Raw genomic sequence first — 24,375 nt, forward strand, 5'->3', positions numbered from 1 at the left:
TGGCATGTTATTGGTTTGCGTTTGCTTTTCCGTAATGCTCCTGAAAAACTCACCTATTCTTCTGTGGGGAGGAATGCTTGCCATGTTGCAAAAATAAAAAAAATAAAAATGCTTGGTGGCTGGGTCCAGGTGGAAACACCAGAGCCTACAGAACTAAAGTTTTGGTATGCTTACTGTCCATGATATCATTTGGTTTAACATCTTCTTTCATTTTTTTTCCTCTAAAGATTTTATTTTCAATTTGTACCCCAGCAGAGGGTAGGAACATGCAGATAAATATACCTTTATAGTTTCCTGTGTCCCCCATCCTTTTTTTTTTTTTTGCAGGGCAATGAGGGTTAAGTGACTTGCCCAGGGTCACACAGCTAGTAAGTGTCAAGTATCTGAGGCCAGGTTTAAACTCAGGTCCTCCTGAATCCAGGGCTGGTGCTTTATCCACTGCACCACCTAGCTGCAAACTGGTTTGCTGGATTTTTAATAAGTCCTACTTGTGTCTTTGATGTAGCATTCTTTAGAGAAGATTCTCAAATCTTCTGGGCTTAGGATCCCTTCCCATTCTTACAAATTATCTAGTATCCTGATGAGCTGTTGTTTATGTACAACACATCTAGCAATATCTCAGCCAAATTAGAAATGAAAACTGATAATTTTATATATTTATTTATTCACTCAACCTTCCACAGCTCTCTCTCACTGAAATCCAATTCAGTGCAGGACAGGATATCATGGTTCTCTCAAGAATGAGGGACAGACAACAAGAGCGACATTGAATAGCAAGCCAATGAACATAAATCACATATTTTATGAAAAAGTAATTCTATTTTCCAAAATGAAAGAAATTTAGTAGAGGCAAAAGACATTTAGGAGAGCCATTGTTTTGCTTTCTTTTTGCAAATTTCTGTAATGTCTGGCTTAATCGAAGACGACAGGATTCTTAACATTTGCTTCTGAATTCAGTCAGTTGTGATAGCTGGCTTAGTGTTCTACCCACTGTATTACCTAGTACTAGTATGTCCTAGGCTGTCTTTTTCCAGCTCTGAATCTATGATCCTATGCTAATTTCATTAAAAAGAAAAGATTTCACTTGGTTTATAGAGGTGTTTGATGAGGCATATTTATATCCTAAGTTTTCAAAGTCTCCCCCTACCATTTGCTGGGTCCAGCATCCACAAACATACTCAAAGGATGCCAAAGAAAGAGATCGGGGTTGTTTCATTACAACAGTAACTAACCACTGTACTGGGTAACAATATATATGGAATATGCACTTGAGGAAAGATTCCCATCAATCTATTCTTTTACAGGAGAGTACAACTGTTATAAGAGCATATATTGTGGAGACCGTGGGGAGGGAGGGTACGTACCGTTCAAGGAGGAAGATTGTATTGGATGTATTTGCAAGCTGAAAATTTTATAATTCCTATATTTAAAGTGTCCCTGGTGTTGTAATTGCCTTTAGTGATGGAGACCAGGAGAGTGAGTAAATTGCTTTTGAACACACAGAATATATCATTTTGAAAATATCTATAGTCTTTCTGTGTATCTCTCTGCACAACAACTTAACACCAACAATCAAATGGGTTAGTGTTTAGAGAATCAATCTAGCTTTCTATTTGAGCTTGCTTATTCTATTCCATGCAGTTTCTCTGTCTCTGTCTCTCTCCTCTCCTCTCCTCTCCTCTCCTCTCCTCTCCTCTCCTCTCCTCTCCTCTCCTCTCCTCTCCTCTCCTCTCCTCTCCTCTCCTCTCCTCTCCTCTCCTCTCCTCTCCTCTCCTCTCCTCTCCTCTCCTCTCCTCTCCTCTCCTCTCCTCTCCTCTCCCACAACTCAGATCCTTAGTAGAAATCTGAATTTGAGGGGGTAGCTAGGTGGCACAGTGGATAAAGCACTAGCCCTGGATTCAGGAGGACCTGAGTTCAAATTCACCCTCAGACACTTGACACTTACTAGCTGTGTGACCCTGGGCAAGTCACTTAACCTTTATTGTCCTGCAAAAAAAAAAAGAAAGAAAGAAAAAAAGAAATCTGAGTTTGAGACCTCCCCTAGGAGATTCCATAGAGTCCATTTAACAAACATTTATTAGGCAGTTATTGTTCAACAAGCATTTATTATGCACCTACTATGTGTCAAGCATGGTACTAGTTTCTGGGGATGAGAAGATAAAAATTAAACAAGCCCTGTCCTCAAGGAGCTTACATTTTCATGGTGTTAAAACAACTTGTACAGAATTTTAAAAAGATGTGGAATATTTACAAAATAATTTTGAGTTAGGGTCAGGGAAGGAAGAAGAATAACAACTGTATGGAAGTGAGGGAATCAAGAAAGGCCTTGTGTAGGAAGTAGCAGTTGAACTAAGTCTTGACTGAAGAGAATAGGCCCTGGGAGGCTGTTCTCCCCCATAGTGACCTTTGATGGTGTTTGGGGAGCTGCTTTACATCCCTCCAACTTGACCCTGCCCTGGTGTTAATGGTAGGCGGCACACGTCTTTGTTTATCTTGGAATTTGATACCATCATTTTGGCAACCAAACCCAGGGACCTTTACTGCCTAGATGGTTTGTCATTTGTTGTTAATTATCTGTTACCATAAATTCTGCACTTTGGAGGGGGGAAAGGGGGGAACTATTTTGAAATATTTCCTCAAGGAAAGAATGTATTCATTTCTATGGACAAAAGATGGGGGTGGGGGTCCAGTTGGTAACTGGTTTGGGGGAAGTTGTGTATTCCCCCCCCCATCCAGACTGGTTTGAGTCAGATCCCATTAATTCTGCAAAGACTTTTTATTTTATTTTGCTGAGAGAATGTTTGCAATCCAGCTCTGGTCTGCATTAGTGATCTGTATCCCCATTTGAGTAAAAAATTAACTTTCCATCCTGAGTCTGCCTTTCAGGACGATCTCATCAGACCACAATTATGGACTCTCTCTCTCTCTCTCTCTCTCTCTCTCTCTCTCTCTCTCTCTCTCTGTGTGTGTGTGTGTGTGTGTGTGTGTGTGTGTGTGTGTGTGTTAGGGGGGGAAGGAGGGAGAGGGAAAGGGAGAGAGAGGGAGAGAGGGAGGGAGGGGGAGGGAGAGAGAGAGAGAGAGAGAGAGAGAGAGAGAGAGAGAGAGAGAGAGAGAGAGAGAGAGAGAGAGAGAGAGAGAGAGGAGAGGGAGAGGAGAGGGAGAGGGAGAGGGAGAGGGAGAGGGAGAGGGAGAGGGAGAGAGGGGGGAGAGGGGAGAGAGAGAGAAAACCTGGAGCCTATTGCTTTCAGCTGATGTTGCTTAAAAAAAAAAGCTTGTTAAGAAAAATCCAGACAGACTCAAAAGTAGAGCTGGTTACTCAGCTGCCTTTATGAGGTGTTTGGTTTGTCAGGTGTAGAATGAAAATAAGGCTTTTAACCATTAGTGGATTTTACTTGAGCTCCCATATTCTATAGGAAGAATAGGCCACTTTATAAACAAACGGGGCCATCCTGGACAAAGGGCAGGGCAAACTTCTACCTAGCTCTCTTAATGAAGCTCAGATGAAAAAGGGGGGTGGGGGAAAGAAGGAGAGTGATGGACAAGGGAAGTAGAGATTGTTTGTAGGGTCAGATAGAGTTAGAAGAGACTTTAGAGGGCATTTGGTTTAAATGCCTTTATTTTACAGAAGAGTAAACTGAGGCCCTGGGTAGGTTTATTATTGGGTTTTTGTTTTGTTTTGGGTTTTTTTTTGCAGGCAATGGGGGTTAAGTGATTTGCCCAGGGTCACACAGCTAGTAAGTGTCAAGTGTCTGAGGCCGGATTTGAACTCAGGTCCTCCTGAATTCAGGGCCGGTGCTTTAACCACTGTGCCATCTAGCTGCCCCTCCTGGGTAGGTTAATACATAGACCATATGCTCCTCCAGGTATGGTGGTGTATGTCTGTGATCTCTGCTACTCAGGAGTATGAGCTTTCTGGATTGCTTGAGTTTGGAAATTCTGAGCTGCAGAGAGGCTAACATGGGTGTCTGCTCAAAGTCCAACAACAATATAGTAAGACCCCAGAGTGGGGCCACCAGTCTACCTAAGGAGGTATGAACCAGGCCAGATCAGAAAGGAAACAAGATTAAAGCTTCTGTGCTGATCAGCAGTGGGATCAGTCTCTAGATAGTGACTGAATTCCCTTCCCATCCTGGGTGACGTAGGGAGATGACATCCCAACCCCGCCCCCCACCCCCCGAGGAGGTGGGGGGAACATTTTGAGGGCTAGCACTGTTTTTTCTTTGTCTTTGTATCTCTGGTGCTTAGCCCAGTACCAGACCTGGAGATGCTTAATAAATGCTTCATGATTGGTTCATACTGATGTCATAAGGTTGTTTCTGGTCAGTTAGTGCTTTGTACCTTAGCAATGTGAACTATTAATTGAGTTGTTCAGGATTAAATTGTATGTGGGTTTTGTACCTGCCAAGTTTTAAAAACATTTTAAATGTGTTCCCCTTCCATAGTGAATTCCCTCTAATGTGGTACAAAGTTGACTTGTATGCAGAGTGATGGCTAAGGGTGTCCCAGCTCAGTAAATACTTCATTATACTTAAAACCTAGCATGTGTGCTTATCTTTCAGGAATGCAATATTTCACTTAATTTGTTGAAACTCCTTGACTATTTCATTTATTCCAACTGTTTGGGGACCTCTGATCAAAATCGGAGGTTTTAGTGTTTATTTTTTTTTTAGTAACACCCATTTTCATATAATTACAAAGATATAAATAAAATTAAATAGAAGTACCAATGATATTCATTAACCTCACCCTCATATTCTTTCTAGGACTAGTCTGAATGATTTCTTCTTTGAGTTTTATTGATCTCTTTGGCTTTTATATCATTATTATTTCTGAGTATTCCATCCACTAGACTGGCTTTCCCTGATATATATTTTTTTAAATGGTTAAATAAAACCAATCAGCACAGCATTACATCCACCAGGGAATGAGACATTTGCATATGTGGTCCATTTCCTGTCCAAGGTAAGGAGGAAGATACTTTTTTTTTTTTTTGACTCAGTGCCTGGTACATACAAGTGCTTAATAGATGTCCTGTCTACCTGTTATCTAGCTTTACATTCATTCACCTTCCCAGCCACCCTCCCTCTCTTTTTGTCTCTGTTTCTTTGTCTCTTTCTTTCTCTGTCTCTGTCTCTCACCTTCCCCCCTCCCCCAATGTCTCTATTTCTGTCTGTCTGTGTGTCTATCTCTCCCTGTCTTCTCCAGAGCCAAGATAGGTCATTACAATTACACATCATTCTCTAGTCATTTGTTTTTGAGAACCTGTGTTTATACTTGACAGCCTACATTTCGCGCTAAAACGGGTAACTTAGAGTAGTCTCCCGTGTTTTTTTCAGGATGGAGCTGGATGAATTCCCGAGTGAGCATTTCTAACCCTTCTCTGCTGACACTGTAGACTGTCCTGTCTTCTTCGGCCTCTTCCCATGTGCAATAGAGCAGTGGATCAGAGCCTTGTTAGGCCTCAAAGTCTGCTCACAACTTCAGAAAGCAGACAATTCCATTGGTCCCTTGGACTTGGAGTTTGTGACATAACAGAGCATAGGAATTGAGGCTGGCTGCTTTGTTTTCTTGCTCGAAAGCTGAGATGTAGGTAGCACTATACTGAGTGTTTTGTTTTAACTCCTTATTAAATATTCACTTCTTTACTGAACTAGTCAATGTTTTTGAGTGGCTTTTGAAGCTGGGGGTGCATTTTGACCTTTTCAATATAAGCCTGACCCAGCAGCTAAGCTTAGTAAACTGGGATTTCCCTGAAGACCAAGGAGAAACAGATCATATATTATCATGGGAACTTGTGTTTTTTGCTATGGAATGAGTTCTATGATAATAGTCAGTGTTTCTGTACTGTTTTATGATTTTCAGAACACTTTTCTCCCAAGGGATTTAGCTCAAATGATAGTGGCAAGCATTGTGCCAGGGATTCTATGCTGAGCTGGAAGTCAGAAGCCCTGACTTCAGCTCTTGATTCTGCTATTTGTTAATTGTGACCCTGGGCAAGTCACTTCCCTTCCTGTTGGTCTTGCTTTCCTGGTCTGTAAAATGAGAATTTGGTCTAGAATACCCTAGATAGGCCTCTAGCTCTAAACCTATGATCTTATCAGTACTTGCCTTTGATGTGAAAGGTTAGTGGGATAGATTCTTGCAATTCTCTGTGGACACTTAGAGATGCAGATGGAAGGGGAGGAGCTTAATTTGTGGAAGAGCAGGATCGATTCCTGCAATTCTCTGTGGATAATTTGAGAGGCAGATAGGGGGAGCTTAATTTTAGGTCAAAACACCTGGGTTCCAATCATGGTTGTTGCACGTTCTAAACACTTAATCTTGAGTAAGCACAGCGACCCCCATGCATGTAATGTTCATAAATTTGACTTAAGTGTTTGTAGACTTAAACTCAGGCCATAGCCTGCTTGGCCTGAGATTTCTACCTCTGATTAGGTGAACCATGTGAGGGATGTGATACAGATTGTACCTATATTGAATAGATAAGGAAATTGAAACTGAGAGATGGTAAAAGTTCCCACAGTTCAGCTGTCAGTTGATTAAGTAATATTTATTTATTTTTATATAATTATCCTTTATTTATTTATTCTAACATTCATTTTTTAAAAGAATTTGGAGTTCTGAATTCTACTTCTCCCTCCAGCCTCTCACACCCACCCATTTAAAAGGCAAGCAATAGGATATCAATTATACATGTAAAGTCATGTGAAATATATTTCCATATTAGACATCAGACCAACATTTATTATGCTATAATATGTCTCAGGTGCTGCACTAGGTTCTGAGAATACAAAAACAAAATGAAACCATACCTGCCTTCAAGGGGATTACCTTTTATTGGAGCTAGGACTCCAACCTAGGTCCTCTGACTCTGAGTTCAGTGGTTGTGCCACTAGAAGTAATCACTGCCTTCCCTCCCCAGCTAACTCATCTGTTTTAATTATTAGTCTACCTTTTTTTTTTTAAAATTCCATTTTAAGTAAGAGTCTCATTGAGAAAATACTTGTGATTTGGGGTAATCCCAAAGGAATAACATCATGATGTTATCGTTGGGGTGGCCATGTGTTGGTTAGAGTGTAGTGATGTGTGGAAATGGCTAGACTGGAGACTAGAATTTGACCCATGACAACACCGAATCTCTGGTAGAGAGGCATTCTGGCATAGTGGATAGAAGGTTGGACCTGTAGTCAGGAAGATCTGGGTTCAAATCCTATCTCTGATGCTTAATAGCTGTGTGACAGTCTATAATCTTCAATTTCCTCATCAGCTAAGTGGGGAACAACAGTAATTGTCTTATATCTTGCATACTAGATTTCTTTAGAGGCTCAAAAGAGATAAAAGTACACTAGGTGCTATGCAAACCTTAATGGAAGATAGAAACACCATTTTTTTTTTTTTGCAGGGCAATGGGGGTTAAGTGACTTGCCAAGGGTCACACAGCTAGTAAGTGTCAAGTGTCTGAGGCCGAATTTGAACTCAGGTACTCCTGAATCCAGGGCCGGTACTTTATCAACTTCGCCACCTAGCCACCCCCTAAACACCATTTTAAATGATAATTGTATATCAGTTCCCTGGGTTGGACCAATTGCCTTTCTGGTAGGTCTTCACGACAAAAGTAATCTGTAGCATCCTAGAGAGGCAGTGAGGGAGAATAGAAAAAGCAGTTCCTCAAATTCATAAAAAATCAAGAGTCAGAAGATGTGGGTTCAAATTCCCTCCTCTGTCATTCAGTCCCTGTGCAGTATTAGACGAGTGATTGAATCATTCTGTTTCCTTATCTGTAAAATGAGGGAGTTGGCCTCTTCCGCCTCTAAATCTGTGATCTCTTCTAAAACCCAACTGTCATCATCATAAACAACATTTTTATAGAGCTTAAACTTTTGCCAAGTACTTGCGTGACATCATATTGTAGAGAAGGGGGACGGGAGGGAGGTAATTTCCCTTCCTGGGCTTTTCGGTTTTTCTATCTATAAAATGAAGACTGAGGAAAAGGGGTCAAACTAAATGACCAGGGTCCCTTCCATATCCAAAAGGCTATTCTTCTGTGGTTCTGAGAAGAGGGGGGACTTCAAGAAGTTGAGGACACCCCACAGAGAAACATCCTTCTTCCCCAAGTGCTTGGAATTTGGGAACCTTTTAATAGAGGTGTTTTTCTTAAATTTTCCCTTCATCCTCAGACTCCTGGTTTCTCTGCTGAGAAAGGTGCCACAATGTGACTTTCTACAGCTTGCTCTTTTCCTGGATGCCACTAATTGATGGCATAGACTTCAGGGTAGGACACAGTAGGAGAAGAATGGGCCCTCCAAGGTAGAAGTCCTTTGATTAATCAACATCTTTGATAATTACCTAAAGTGGCTGGGCCATGACATTATTTAGGCAAAATGTGATCTGGTCATCAAGGAGCCCCCTTCACCTGAGATATGAGCAACTCTCTTTAAAAACAGGCAGGACACAAAAATCCGCAAGTGCAATTTAAATGAGTCTGTATTCTGTGTTATAAATATGCACCGGACATGGAGAGAAAACCGGAACAATCTCTCAGGATGCTGTTAGGGCCAAGCGGAATCTCATTAGGGACAACTTCAAAGATCAGTTCCTCATGTCCATAAAAACAAGTGTAAATTATCTGGTCGAGGCCTGCTGTTAGCAGTTAGGAGGATACATTATGCATGATTCTAGACTGAACAGGGTACGGGCTGGCTGCTCTGTGTTCCCATGTGGGGTGGGATTTCTCCCTTATGCTCTCCCCACCCGCCTAACCCCATTTTTTGTGCTGAGTTCTGGCTTTCAGAAATTTATTGGTAGTGTTTTTGTCAATGTAGGGTTTCATTTGTAACCTACCTCTGCTTTTTTGATTAATAGACATCAACCCAGAGAGTAATGATGAGGTTCTACTTAGTTTATGGGAAAGGCCAGTTGATGCTAATATCTTGATCTTTTTACCTCATATGAGGAATTAAAAGTTTGGCTCTTGTGGATTTCAAATCTTGAAGAATGATTGGTACTAGTTTCCTTGATTCCCCCCCCTCCCCCAACGGATTTCTCTTTTCCCTATGGTCATTTGGTTAGTTATTTTAAAGTTTTCTTTGATGCCTTTTATTTTAACATTACATTAATTTCTGAATATGTCTACCCTTCTTCACCTAATGAGCCTTCCCTTAAAAATCCAAAAAGTAGGTCAGCAAATCTAACCAATAGATGGATCATGTCTCACTACATATTACATAGAATGTTCATAGTTTCCCACCTAGCTGATGAAAGTGGGCCGCACATTTTCTCTTCATTTCTCTGGGGCAAAATTTGGTCAACATTATGTAGCATTCAGCTTTGTTTTATTGTTTTTCCCATTTACATTGTTGTTATTATGCATATTGTTTTCTTGCTTCTGCTTAGTTTATTCTGTATCAGTTCATGTAATTCTTCCTATCTTTCTTTTAATTCTTCATAATCTTTATAATTCCTTACAGGGTTATAATTATAACATTTCCCTAACAAAAATTTGTTTAGCCATTCATTCCCCAATCAATGGGCATCTACTTTATGTTTCTTTGTTACCTCAACATGCTGGTATGCATATTTTGGTATATATGGGATCTTCTTCTTCTTCTCTCTCTCTCTCTTCTTCTCTCTCTCTCTCTTTTTATCTCTTTCTCTCCTTCCTTCCTTCCTTCCTTCCTTCCTTCCTTCCTTCCTTCCTTCCTTCCTTCCTTCCTTCCTTCCTTCCTTCTCCTTGGGGCATGAGCCAATCAGTGGTATCTCTGAGGCCAAAAATGGTATATTTTATTCGTTCTTTTTAAAATTGTCAATGCAGTTTTGTTTATTTTATTTTTCATTATTTACTTGGTAAATTAAAAGCTACATTTAGCATCAAATAGTCAGCAAAGATTTTGGTTTTTCTCTGTTTTACCTCAAATAGGATAGCTCTTGAATGTACATGATAGCTGGTAAAATTAGACATTAGGGAGCTTGTGGAATCTTTCATAATCACTTAGATCTCTTCCACACCAGTAGGGGTACCTCCTTCCAAGTACTTGACTTAAGGCTTGGCCAAACACTTTCTTGACTATTTATTCCTTTTTTGATTAATTCCAAATGATTTTCTAGGATGGTTAAACTAATTCATAACTCCACTAACAGTGTATTTGTGTGCCTTTCTTTCCTTTTTTGCGTTTGCTTTTGGGGTTTTTTGGTGGGGCATTGAGAGTTAATTGACTTGCCCAGGGTCACACAGCTAGTAAGTGTCAAGTGTCTGAGGTTGGATTTGAACTCAGGTCCTCCTGAATCCAGGGCAGGTGCTTTATCTGTTGTGCTACTTAGCTGCCCCCATGCCTGTCTTTCTTTAGCTCTTTCACCATTCACTATGTACCTGGTCACAATTTAAAGATGATCTATAATGCCTGGAAAATAGAACACCAAATTCCATCTAGCATTTGTGTACACCATGCCTTAAACACAGTAGGTCCCTGGATAAATTTTTTAAAGAATGGGATTAAAGGTAGGGATTAGCATGTCATTCATCAAATAACATTTATTTACCAACCAACTCTACTAGGTGCTGTAGGTGAGGATGAAAAGAGAATTCAAGCAACCAATTATTTAAGCAACCCAAGTGTTCTGTTATATTTGTATGTATGAGTGTGGGGCTTGGTAAAGGAGAGGACAGAGGAAGAAATGGTCAGAATAGGATATGTCTGAGAAGGTTTCTAATATTTGGGTTTGCATGTCTGTGACCCATTGGTGAGAACTGGAGAAGGGAGGAAGAAGTAACCTTCTAATCTCAGCCTGGGGATGGTTTGTCATCAATGAGCAATTAGGGGGGATAGAGGACGGAACAGGCTGCTTCCCATCCTGAACTGTCCCATTCTCAGGCAAGGAGATCAGGAAGGTATCTGCATTTTTATTTCTATAACAGAAGAATAATCACATTCGTAAGCTTTGTCTGAAATTGCTTCCATTTTAAAATTTACTTCCTCTTCTGGAAAGCGAAAGGAGAACTCCTAAATATCTAAGAATGTACACTCTTCAGAAGACACAAAGTTGTTTTGTTTTTACTTTTTTTTTTCAGGGCATTGAGAGTTAAGTGACTTGTCCAGGGTCACACAGCTAGTGTCAAGTGTCTGAGGCTGGATTTGAACTCAGGTCCTCCTGAATCCAGGGCCAGTGCTTTATGCACTGCGCCACCTAGCTGCCCCAAATATGTACTCTTAAGATAGAAGACCATCCCCAACAAGGATGGCATCTCCTCGTAATACACCTTCCATGTCCCCTTGGTTTCCATCTTCAATCTCACCTTCCTCTGTCAGGTTAATAGAAGGGCAATTCACCCTTTCCTTTTTTCTTTGGCAATGTCTTTAAAATTCATCATTGCCATAAAAATGGTCACCGACTCCCTTTCCCTGCTGTATTCCTGTCTTCATTCGACTGATGATCCTGCCACTTTCTATCTGCCTTATGCAGATCATGAATTTGACTGCTATTAGCTAGAAGTTCTCAGATTAATTCTTCAAATTAATTCAGCCTTCCTTCCTTATCATGAAGTCCCTCCTCCCCCCTTTGTATTCAGAAAGAGGTTGCTTGGTGTACCATAAGATTTGAACAAGAAGAAAGGTCAGAAGCCTTAATAGTCATATTGGGAACCTCCTATGAAGAAGGGGCAATTGTAGTCCTATAAGAGGAGAGTCTCTTCTAAAAGACAATGGTCCAATGGTATTTCAGTCAGTGAGTCAACAAGTCTTAGATCCAGTAGAAGTGTAAGACATAGAGCCTGGCTGAAAAGAGATCACAGTTTGGAGGAGTAGACAAATGGATGCCCATGAAACCAGCAGAGTGGATAGAGTAGACTCAGGAAGATTCAGGAAGACTGGAGCAGAAATCCTACCTCAGCACTAGCTAACTGCATGACTGTGGTCAAGTCACCTAACTACTTGGCCTCAGTTTGGAAAATGTAGACAATGATAGCACTTGTCTTATAGGGTTGTTGCGAGGGCCAAATTATGTAATATATAAAATGGCTTTGCCAACCTTAAAATAAGATAGAAATGCTGACCATCATCATCATCGAGTGATATATAGATAATTAACAAGTATTTATTGGGGATGATGACTACTGACCATCTAATATACTGGTTCACAGACTCTTTGGTTCCTAACACAGTTATACTTGTCTTAAGTAATCATGGCTTACTGAATATTTAAGTTGGCGACACTGGGAGACTTAGGAGACTCCTTGTGTCTATGAGGTATTTGCAAGTCTAAGTTCTATATATTTGGTGCCTTGTGGGTGAGGTGGCAGGGTTGATACACCTTTTGAGGACCACCAATTTAGGCTAATCTCTTCATTTCAAAGACAGGAGAACTGTCACCCAAATAAGGACAGGTTGTCCCAAAAGTCTTGGTGCACTTGAAAGTTATTAGAGGCTAGAATTGCACTAAGACTTTTGGGACACGATGTATTTTACAATCTCTTCCTACATATGTATAGAGCTCGAGCTGGAAGTGACCTTAGAGATCATCTCTTCCACTCCCTCATTCTACAGATGAGTAACCAAGGCCTGGAGTGGTTATTTACCCACAGTGACATGTATAGTAAGCATCAGAGCCTTCCCCTTCCCCCTTCCCCCTTCCCCCTTCCCCCTTCCCCCTTCCCCCTTCCCCCTTCCCCCTCCCCTTCCCCCTCCCCTTCCCCTTCCCCTTCCCGTGTAATCCTTATTGATCACTTAACCAGTGCTCTGTCCACTGTTCTCTGCCCAAATTCACAGAGCAAGGTCTAGATTCTGGTTCTGGGAAATCCTGATAAGGAAACTCCCTCTGCCATATCAGATCAGAACTTGTTTGGCAACCCAGAGTCTTAGAGGTTAAGTGACTTTCCCAGCATCAAGTTAGAGAGACTAGGGTTAATACCCCTGAAAGCTTTAGAGAACAATAGAGTGTCTAGAGCACTGTGTGTCAAGGCTTGCTGGGTTTGGCTTTCAGAAGCCCTGGGTTCAAGCCTTGCCTCTGATATGTTTGGTCTGTACCCTCAAGTCCCTTGACTCACAGCCTCAGCCACCTTCCTAGGGCTTAGCCACTAGGATATAGATGGTTGGATGGTGCATGAAGCTTCCATTGTTGGGAATCTCTGGTGCTTTAAATCAGTGGTTGTCCAACATTTTCATCTCAGTGCCCCTTTATAGTCTTAAAAGCTATTGAGGTTAAAGAGCTATTGTTCATGGAGGTTATTTCTATTGATGTTTATCATATAGATTCAAACTGATATTTTTAAAAATGTTTACTTATTTACTTAAAATGAATAATAAACCCATCACCATGAAAAATAACTGTGTTCCAAAACTACCCAAAAAATAGTGAAAGGAGTGACATTGTTTGGTTTTTACATATTTTTGCAAATCTCTTTAATGCCTTGCTTAATAGAAGACAGCTGGATTCTCCTATCTGCTTCTCCATTCAATCTGTTGATATGTGTTTTAGTTGAAGTATAGGAAGAAAATCTGGCCTCACACAGATACATAGTTGGAAGAAGGTGCAGTGTTTTCTTAGGAAAATAACGTCTTATTATTATTATGAAAAAAATTAAAATGAATTTTTTAAAAAGTCTTCACCTTGTGGACCCCCTGAACAGGTCTTAGGGCTCCCAAGGTCTGCAGAGCGTATCTTGAGAACTGCTGCTTTAGGAATTCTCAGTTCTTTGGGGCTAAATGTGTAGTGGCCTCAGAACATAAGTGTAAGAGGAGTTCTGTAATTCCTCTGGATGCTGATGCCTCACTCCCCCTCCCATCATCTTCTCTCTATTTTGTATACAGTCTGTATATACTTACATATGTACACGTTGTTGCCTTCGGTTGAATAGAAGCTCCCTGAGGACAGGTCCTGCTTCCCTTTTGTCTTTGTATCTGGCAGAGCCAAGTACAGAATCTGGCACATGGTATATATTTGCTAAATGTTTGTTGGGAGAGATATTTTCTTCTCCAAAATTTTGGTTTTTTCCTGGCATAAGGGACATTCTCCTTCTTTTCAAAATCATTTTATCAACCTATCTGTCTATTAATTTATTCATTCGTTTATCTGTTTTTAAATTTATCTATTCATTCACTTATCTATCCATCTATTTACTCAATTGCTGATGAAATTTCACTGGATGTGTTTCAGTTGTATTCTTCCATTTTATTTCTCTGGACATACCCACCCCCTCTCCCACTTTTACCCCTTGACTAGCTAGTATTTTGTTATTTTCACAGAGTTGTTAAGACTGGGTCTTTTTCCTGTCTACTGTAGATATTATAACCCTGGGATGATCTATTGTGGAAGATCCTCTCTGTTCACAAGGGATGCTGTTGAGGAGAAGGCAGCACAAAGGACCTTAGAAAAATGGTTTCCAAGTCCTTTATGCCCAACTTTGTCCTTCATGTCTCTCTAACTTGGCAGTCTCTGCTGGCCTTGAGGGCTCCTGTATGAACCACTGCCTTTCCCAATTCAAAACTGTGCATGTTTGGACTGTAATTGCATTTTTTGCCGTGATGTGAGATTCAGAAGTGTGTGGACAAGAGCCACCGGCTTGGATAAGATGTTACATTTCCATGAAATGGATGATTCCTGGCCCATTGGTTGGTCACACTGTGTGGAGAGGAATACATCTAGGTGCTTCCAGATTTTTCTGGCCAGGAGAAGGGTTTGTTGCGTCAGCACACTTACTTTAACAAGGTTCAAGTACGGTTCTATACTCTGGGAAGGGTTAAATATCAGGCATCAAGGGCCATGTTTGAGAAGTTCACCAGGGTTTCTGCTTGGTTAATGATGTCTTGGACTGATGCGATGATTACACAGAAAATTGCTTCTGTTATCCATAATTTAGCATCGCCCATGAGTGGGTAGACAGTGCATGTATTCTTCATGAGGTCTGAGAAACTGCCACCACCAGGCGTTTGTTCTATAAGCAAGTTTCCAGCCCTATGCAATTTCCTTCTTGGAAAATGCTCAGTAGCAGGTGGCAGGCATTACATAAAGCAAGCTCCTTTATGTTAAAACTGAGGCTGAGACAGAGTTGGCTGCTGTGATGGCACCTTTTTATAGAGGGGGGTTTCATCTCCATCACCTGGAAGTGATGATCCAGGCAGCAGGGTAATGGTAGCATCTCTGTCCACTATAAATATTCTGAGTGTATAGGCTGGTGAGCCAATGGTCCCTGGTAGAGCTTTCAAGAGAGCATCAGAGGAAATCATAGTATTGAGGCAGCTCACCTGTTCTCCAGGTGTGGGCTGCTTTTGAGCAAGGTTTGCTGGCAATTTCCCCTGTTTGGTCTCCAGTCTTGAGTGTTACATATGGAAATGATATAATTGAAATTCAGACTCTGGGTGATGATAACAATGGGTACCAAGGGAAAAATCAACTCCCAACTTATGTATCCCTGATCATAATGACCTTTGCATTTACTTTGCATGTTTTCCATTTCCTCATCTGGCTACTAGCTTCATGCCCCCAGGAAAATGCAAACCTCCTGAGGACAGGGACTATTCATTTGCATTTTTAGCATCTAGCACTGTGCCTTCCACATAGAAGACATTTGTTCTTTTGTTCATTTGAATTGAGGATCTCTGTTAGTAGCTCGCTTGGCTGCAGTAGGTTACAATCACTGATAGAAATGTAAAAATAAAACAAAAATATATAATGCACCTATGTATTTACGATGTGTATATGTGAATGCATGTGAGATACAGAGACAGAGACATAGAAAGATATACAGAGACAGAGAGGGAGAGACATAAGAGAGAGAGAAGAGGGAGAGAAAGAGGAGAGGAAAGAATGTGTCAAAGAATAACAGTATAGTGGATTGAGGGCCAGTCTCTGTGATCCTGGGCAAATCACTTAATCTCTCAGTACCTCAAGGAACTCTCTAAGTTTGTAAGATGCAGAGCAAGTACTGATCTACATTGGCTTCCCAATGAAATTAAAGGTCTTGTCCCCAAAAAAGTAAATTGAAAGAAAGATATGTAGGTAGGTAGATGAGAGAGAGACATGAATGGAATGGATAGATGGGTGGGTGGATGGATGGATGGATGGATGGATGTGCGTGTGCATGGAGGGGTGTGTATAACTGTTTATGAATGTGTCTATGCACTGGTCAGACCTGTGATTTCTTCTGTGCTTGGGAATTCCTGGCATAGAAAGTGTCTTCACTGATGCAGAGACTCAGTCACTCTGTTGCTTTAGGGACTTAGCTACTTGGGATGCTGAGAAGCTAAGGAGCTTGTCCACAGTTATATCTAGTAAATGTAAGAGATAGGCCTTGAACCCAGATATTTTGGGATTCTGAGTCCCAGGCTGACTCTATGCTGGCCCTTTCATATGTACATGTCCCTACAAAAATAGAGATAGAATACCCTGAAACATCTACATTACGGCATCAAATGTGAAACAAGTCCACTTGTCTCTTGAATACGCGTGTCAGAGGCTACAGAAAGTAAAAATACTGGACATGTTTGCATTGTGAAGAGCCTAGGCTTGGACTAATTATGATCGCTCACTTAGTTGACCTTGTTCATTGAGGTGGACAAGTACTGGGCATTATAAAATATTGGGTGGAGCCAAAGTTCAGAAGAACATCGTTTTTCTTTCAGTAGAAATGAAAAGACTTCCAGGCAGAGGGTTTTGTTTTTGTTGTCCTGTGGGTTGGAGTTGGGGTAGGGATAGGGGTTAGGGGGCAGGGAAGAGAACATGCCTTTTTCTTTCTTTTCTTTCTATATCTCTATTGCCACTCAATAAATAAGCAGATTCAGTCTTTTGTTTTAATATGTAATCAGTAGAGAGATTGCATTTGTACTGCTTGTAAGCGAATAGCAGAAGTGAAATTACTTCTTTTCCATTTCATTTTGTGTCATAAAATGTTATGGGATGCAGGCTGTTTTTCCTCTTCCTAGAGCTTCTTGTACTGATATGGGGGGGTGGCATGGAAATCAAGATATTCTTCCTTCCCTTTCTTTTTCTTTGAGCCCAAATCTGTTCCAAACTCCAGAGCTAAGAAATATGCCCTCCTTTGTAGCATTTCCCTCCACCTCTCAATGCCTGGAAACATAAGCCAGAGGTTTGGATTCAACAGATACTGGTAAATTCTAGGAGTAAATGGGAATTTGAAGACAATCTCATATTGTAAAGCAAGTGATTGCTAATCGGATTGTGCCATTATTAGCAAGGCCTTCAGCTGGTTAAGTGGGAATGCCAATTGGTTGCAACCTACAAAGGAATGTGAGCTTTGGGGTGGGGGTAGGGGTAGGGGTGTCATTTGGCTACAGAAACATTCTTTCTGCCTCTGTCTCTGTCTCTCTAAGTGTGTCTCTCTGCCTCTGTCTCTGTCTCTCTCTTTCATACGCATGCACACAAAACAACATATATTATAAAAACAGAAAATCTATCTTAGACATCAATGGCCTTTTTTTTTTGTGGTGGTGGTGGGGGTTGTTATCAGAATGAAATGCATTTTTAAATTGACTTTTTAAAAGGTATCCTTAAGGCAGATTTTTATCCGAACCATAATTCATGGGGAGATCACTCCCCCATCCCCCTTCAAGGAAATAAAATAAATGATTTAACACGGCAGTAATTATTGCCTGACTTCAAAAGTCAGGAGCCTGTGTGATAAATGTGAACGTCCCCCTTCTTCCCCCCACTGAGAATTTCTTTATTCATTAATTTTTTAAGATGGAAGTATAAGCAAAAGTAAGTGTTCTTGGATAACCTCTAACATTGTGCGGTTGCCCACAAAACCTCTGCTTATTAACTACATTATTGATAAAAAAAAAAAAACCCTCGCCATGCAGCAGGAAACAAGGCTGCTGATTCCACTGTTTGCCTAAATGTGGAGACTGTTTAAGCTACAGATGTGTTACATAGGTGCATTCGCTGGATATCTGTGGAGCGTTTTGAAAATGGCCAATGGCAGGAAGCGGAATGGGTTCCCTTCACTGGTTTTATCCGAGAATCTGAGAGCAGGAATGAACCTTTGAAGACACCTGGTCCAGCTTCTACCTGAACAAGACTTGCCTTTCTTTACATGGTCATCCAGTCTTTGCTCAAAGATTTCCAAGGAGGGTGAAACCCACTAATTTCCGAGGCAGCTCCTTCCACTCTTGGAGAAAGCTCTAATTGGCAGGAAATTGTGTTTGTGGCTTTTGTTTTGTTTTATTTTATTCTTTCCTCACTTAGGAAAGCTTAAAGCCACCTGTTTCTTTGCAACTTAGATACAATGCTCTTAATTTGCCCCACCAAGACCAGGCAAATCAAGTTTAATTCCAGGGAGTCCACGGACTTTAAAAAAATCTATTTTGATAATTGCATTTTTCCTACAACAGTTAAAATATACCCTTTTTATCATTGAGTTCCTTTGTGATCCTATGTATTTTTTTGTTGTTTGTTTTGGTGAGGCAATTGGGGTTAAGTGACAGCTAGTAAGTATCAAGTGTCTGAGGCTGGATTTGAACTCAGGCCCTCCTGACTCTAGGGCTGGTGCTCTATCCGCTGTACCACCTACCTGCCCCATATCCTATGTATTTTCTTTTTGAATTTAAAAACATCCTGAGAACGGTTCCATATAATCAAATGAGATAATATTTGTGTGTAGCACAGTGCCTGACACAGAGTAGGTGCTTAATAAATGCATTTTCATATCCCATTCCCCTTCACTAGGCTTTGAGTAGACAATGACACACACAAACTCTTCCTTGTGACAGTCTTTCAAATACTTGACGATAGCTACCGTTATGACTACAATTGTTCTTTGGTATAAAAAAAGTCACATGAAATCTGTCATACCAAGATTGGTTGAAGTGCTTGGGAAGAAGAAAAGAATTTAGGGGGACTTGATCCCTGGCTTCAGTTTTTAAAGAGTTATAATGGCAAAAGGGGGGATTAGATTTGTTTTTCATAGCCCCAAAGGGAAGAACTAGTAGCAATGAGTAGACCCAGCCAATAAGAGGATTTTGACAAGTACAAGGAAAAATTAACAAGCAAACAAACAATTTTCTAACAATTAGAACTGGCCAGAGGCAGAATTTGGTGACTTGAATAGGTATTGAGTTCCCTATTGTTGCAGATTGGAAAGTAGAGTCCAAATGTCTTCTTAAGCAAGAAATTATAATGGTGTGGGGGGGGGGGAGGAGGGGAGTTCCCGGCTAAGACCAGGGTTTGGAGGTCCTTCCAATTCTTGAGATTGTTATTCTGGAAGCATGTTAAAATATAACAAACTAAATGCAAAATGGTAAGCCCTCATTCACTCAACAAACTTTCTTAAGCAAAGATGTGGAGAGCTGTGCTGAATTCTGAGGGGAATACAAACATACAATTTCAGAGGTCTCTATTTGTATCAAACCTATAATGTAAATGGCAAAAAAATACATAGAAAAGTAGACTCTAGTTCATTCCTTACATTAGTTTCTAGCTTTGTAATTTACAGAGCTCTTCTCCATATATGCTACTGGCTTTAATCATCCATACTTCCAACCCACTGATGCCCTACACTGACGGCTCATGGATGTTCTGAGATGTCCTTGGCTTCCTAAAACCACAGAGGGCAATGTTTGGCAGATCCTGCCAAACTGGAAGGGCTTTCAATACAGTTCTCTGAAAAATCACTTGTTGAGGGGAATGGAGGGGATTGGGTAGAAGATAATGGGAGAAAGATGATATGTAGAAAAGTAGATGTAGGCTTCATTTGCTCTTCTAAAGGAATTAAAATCACGATATCACTGCAGTTTGTCTAAAATCAAATGTCGCTTTGTTGTAATTTTCATCTGTTTTCAGCTTTTTTCTTTTTGATCATTTTTGAGGGGGTAATTTTCTGACAGTGATAATCCATCTGTGTAAAGGTGGAGATTGCCTGACGTTGACTCGATGCTTTGGCCATGCTTCTTCCAGCTACTGGGCATTCTAGAGGTCAGGACTGCTTTGGTGTAACTTGTAAGATGAACTTCTCATTTTCAGCCTCTTAGAACTTGCTGAAAAATGTCCAAGGGGATCCTTCCGCAAAGATGATATTTTTGTGTTTTAGACAAAGTTTTTGCTCTATTCCTTTTTATGACTACCTTTAAACATTTGTTTCAGGAAGTTCAAAGAGGCTGAAAATAAGTTCATTGCTTCTCCATCCCCCCTCCCCCCCCCCACCCCAAGACAGGTACATTCTTCACCCTTCTCCTTCCTCTTCAGCTCATTTAATATATTGCCTTCCCCATTTGAGTGTAACCTTCTGGATGTCATAGGTGTTTAATAAGTGCTGGTTGACTGACTGGACAGTAAGTGGCAGAGCTAGAATTTGGGCCTGAGTATTCTGCCTACAGATCCAGTATTCTTTTTACTGAACCACACCAGATGTTATAAAGGATTTAAATTTTCTTTGTATGGAGGTTGAGCTGGGTGACACCAAAAGTCTCTTGCAACTCTGAGATTTTGGTGACACAAACTTTTTTTTGGGGGGGGGGGGATGGCTACATTCCCTTTAAGTTGAACATATGCAAGAGATGAAATTCAGATGTAAATTTTCACATGGGACTTCATCTTTAGCAATGATTTCATCCATTCTTTTAGACTAACCAAGTGACCTGGAGACCCTGCCTCAAACAATCGATTGAATTGATTATTCGAAGGAAGATTGGCCAATTGATGCTCCAGGGTGATCCATCTAGTCTGTCATCTGACAGACTGAAGTAACGAGATTTCCTCTTATTTAAGTCGCAAGGATGACTGATCGGAGCTTCTGTTAAACAATAGATCTGCTGCTTGACAATTAACCTTCCTACCAGCTGGAAAAAGGCGATTGGGATGGTCCATCTGTGTGTCCATGTGCACATGGCACTATCCACCAATCCATGCCCCTGAGTGAAGCATAGAGATCATTTAGTCTGACCTTTTTCCATAGACTCATTTAGTGTAATCCCCTCCTTTTTACAGAGGAGAAACTTGATCCTTATAGTGGTTAAGTAACTTTCCCAAGGTCACACACAAGTCAGAATAAGAGGCAGGATTTGAACACAAGTCTTCAGACTCCATAGGCAGTGTTCTTTCTACCATATCAAGCTAGCCACAGACATTCAAAGGTCTACCATGTGCCAGGTAGTGTTCTAAGTCTTGGAGGGCTTTACGAATGGAAAAAGCAGGCTGCAGAACATAAAATGTTATAATAGCTATTTAATCCAATGCACAGCCCTCAAAATAATCTCTATTAAAGCACATCATACAAGTGATCATGCACATTTTTTCTTGAAGACCTTCAGTAAAGGGTGGCCCACTGCCTCCAAGGCAGCCCATTAGGGCAAATCACTAGGGATTTTATATTTTGTGTGTGTTCTATGTGTGTATATGCATGTATGCATACCTGTGTTATGTGCATGTATATATGTATATATACACAGATTTATATATGTATATGCACAAAGACATGCATATATATGTATAGACATATATTTATATATATTATACATACACAGAGAAAGAGAGAGACAGACGTGGACATAGAGAGAGACTGAGCCTTTTGCCTCTATACAAATTGTATTCATTGTTCCCGGTTCTATCCTCTGAGGCCAAGCTGGATGAGCCCAAACCCTTTGCCACATGAGGGCCTCTCATGTAATTGAAGATAGCTATCAACTTCTCCTGAATTTTTTTCCCTCCAGGCTAAACATCTTCTATTCCTTCAAAAAGTAGTGAGCTCCATCATTAGATTGTGAGTGCCTCTGGGCAGGGACTGTCTTTTGCCTTTCTTTTTATCTCTAGCTTTGTAGCAGAATGCCTTGCACATAGTAGGTGCTTAAATACTTATTGACTGATGTGCCATGGACTCAAAGATCCAGCTTGATCTGGTTGCTTTTCTCCGGATTCTTAGTTCAAAGAGTTGGAAATGAAGATGCAGCAAGGTGCAGTGACTTGCCCAGGGTCACAAGGGCAGTTTAGTTGAGCTAGGACTATATTTCGTGTTTAAGAACTCCCAGGTTGGTGTTCTCACCCACGTGCTTGTTAAATGTACACAAGTGTTCCTAGTGACTCTTTTCTAGTAACCCTGGGCTTTCCATTCTGATCAGGAGAGATTTCTACCGCTGTCCTGTTGTATTCTTTTGATTTCCTAGGTTATTTTTTACACTTGTCCAGCTTTCTCCTTGAAATCACCTTGTCCTTGCTTTGCCAGATTCCTATCCTGTTTTTGGCTTTGGGTTAGAGAGCCTGAGTGTGCCCTCCTGAATGCCATGCCCCATGACTATGCACTAAGTCACCTCTAACCTAGCCAGTCTTATTTCATCTTATGCTCCTTTCCATATTAGGAAAACATTAGATGAACTGACCTACTGGCTGTATACCAAACACCTTCCTTCCTGGTCATCTCCAGACCAGGAGTCTTCTACCTGGTCTTCATCTTCACCTTATTCCCTCCAGAATCTTGGACTCTTTTCCTGGCTCCTAAAAAGTGGATCTTCTTGGATCCAGCTCTTCACCTCATTCCTAAGGCATTTCCAAACATGGTACAAGGGGTGGATTCCTACCCCCAATTTCCAGCTCCCTTTTCCGAGTTGTCTTTTCTTTGCTTCTTAAGAGCAGGGATTGCTTTGCTTATTTGTATTTGTATCTCTAGTACTTAACAGAGTTCCTGAAATATAGTAAGCATTTAATTCTTCTGTACAAAATATTCTCTGTTTTCCCCTTTATGCAGGTGGTTCCCCCATGCCTAGGATGTTTTCCCTCCTCACCTTTGCCTTATTAGAGGTGTCTTTCAAAGCATAGCTTAAGCACAAATGCCTATGTGAAGTCCGTCCTAACACTCACTCTTTAGTTGCTATTCGTGCCCTGCTCTTGAAATTGTTTCCCATGAGTGTAATGTGGCAACTGGACAGTGAGCTCCCAGACCATAGAACATGATCAGATTTGCTGCTTCTTTCGGGTTGTATTGATCATACACAGATATCTCCTTCCTGGTTCCAATTCAACATATGGAACTTGATAGAATGCTTTCAACTATATATGTAACTGAGGGGTTGAAACTATGCAGTGACAAAAGTCTTCTAAATGACTGGAGAGCTGTTCCATCTGATGACTCAGAACATGCTAAACTGTAACCAAGTGCTTTATAAAAGGGACTACTCTCTGTCTTTTGGTCTCATTTTTATCTTGCCCTGAATGGATCAGTATTGTTAACACGATCACCTAAAGGGTGAGGAGGTGAGTCCTAGGCAGTCCTAGGCCCTTAATCCTTATAGGAAGAGTCCCACATATTCTGGGAACTCTATAGAGACTAGGGTTCCCTTCGGAGAAAGTAAATTTGATCTCTTTGGTTTTTAAATTTTCCTTGTTGTATCTTTATTGTGTCTTTGGGTCTGGGAAGACCTTTTTCAAGCACAGAAACAAGTATTTTATAAGTACTAGACAAGCACTGACCCCGATAAGTTTTGTAAAATATTCTTTTTTTATCTAACTATATAAATGGTAATTAATATAATTACGATATAATAATGCTTAAGTTTCTACACAGAGAATGTCTGTGTGTGTACCAAGTGGGGAGCCATATAGAATCTTGAATAGAGGCAGATACCTGTACATCCTTCCAAAAATGCTGAATTTGTAGTCAGGGTCAACTTGTCTAGGTTTGAATTCTGCCTCTTCCACTAATTATTTTTGTTACCTTGGTGAATTTATTTTGTAGGAGATGGAGGCTGGAACAGATTCGTGATGCTCAGCTTTTTGTTACTTGTGGCACAGTGTTCTTCTTTGACATGAGGAATTACAGAACACCTTAGGAGATTTGGGAGATTTGCACAAGCCCATGGGACAGCAGATGTAAATGCCATTGATTTTGGGGGGCACACCCAGCAGAATTAATGATGTCACCTTTGAGAGCCAATGATCTTATGGTTCTATGGCATCTAATACAGTCTTCCTTAAAATAATAAGTAACTAGTCTTAATGTAGTGTAAATAGCTAAACAATTCATAGATTTTCTGATCATTTGGTTTCTTAATATATCTATATCTATGTATCATCTTTCTAACTCTTTGCCTGTGTATATTATTTTTCTCCATTTATTATTATCTCTCTTTTCATCAATTATCTAGTTATTTATCTCTTTTGATCTATTCACCTCTTTCTCTTCTTTTCCATTATCTGTATCTTATTTTTCACTCTATTATTTTCCTATTTATAATTATCTATTTTCTATCTCCATTTTCTATTAATGTTTATCATCTTTTTTCTGTTACCCTTGATTATTCATCTCTTTTCTATCTCTCTATCTCTATTATCTATCTCTTAGCTGTCATTCTCCATTATCATTCCATTTCTATATAGTTATCTGTTATCTGTCTCCATTTATCTATCTCTTCATCTCTCATCTATTTTTCTAATCTATTATCTATC

At 40.4% G+C, this 24,375-nt stretch overlaps 1 protein-coding gene across 4 annotated transcripts in view; it reads left to right on the forward strand.

The window, feature by feature from the left end:
- The window catches only part of MPPED2 (metallophosphoesterase domain containing 2), a 210,352-nt gene that overhangs the window by 17,581 nt on the left and 168,396 nt on the right, over positions 1-24,375 (forward strand). The gene's annotated exons all lie outside the window — the stretch shown is intronic.

The sequence above is a fragment of the Dromiciops gliroides genome, chromosome 6, assembly GCF_019393635.1.
Source record: "Dromiciops gliroides isolate mDroGli1 chromosome 6, mDroGli1.pri, whole genome shotgun sequence".
NCBI classification, from domain to species: domain Eukaryota; kingdom Metazoa; phylum Chordata; class Mammalia; order Microbiotheria; family Microbiotheriidae; genus Dromiciops; species Dromiciops gliroides.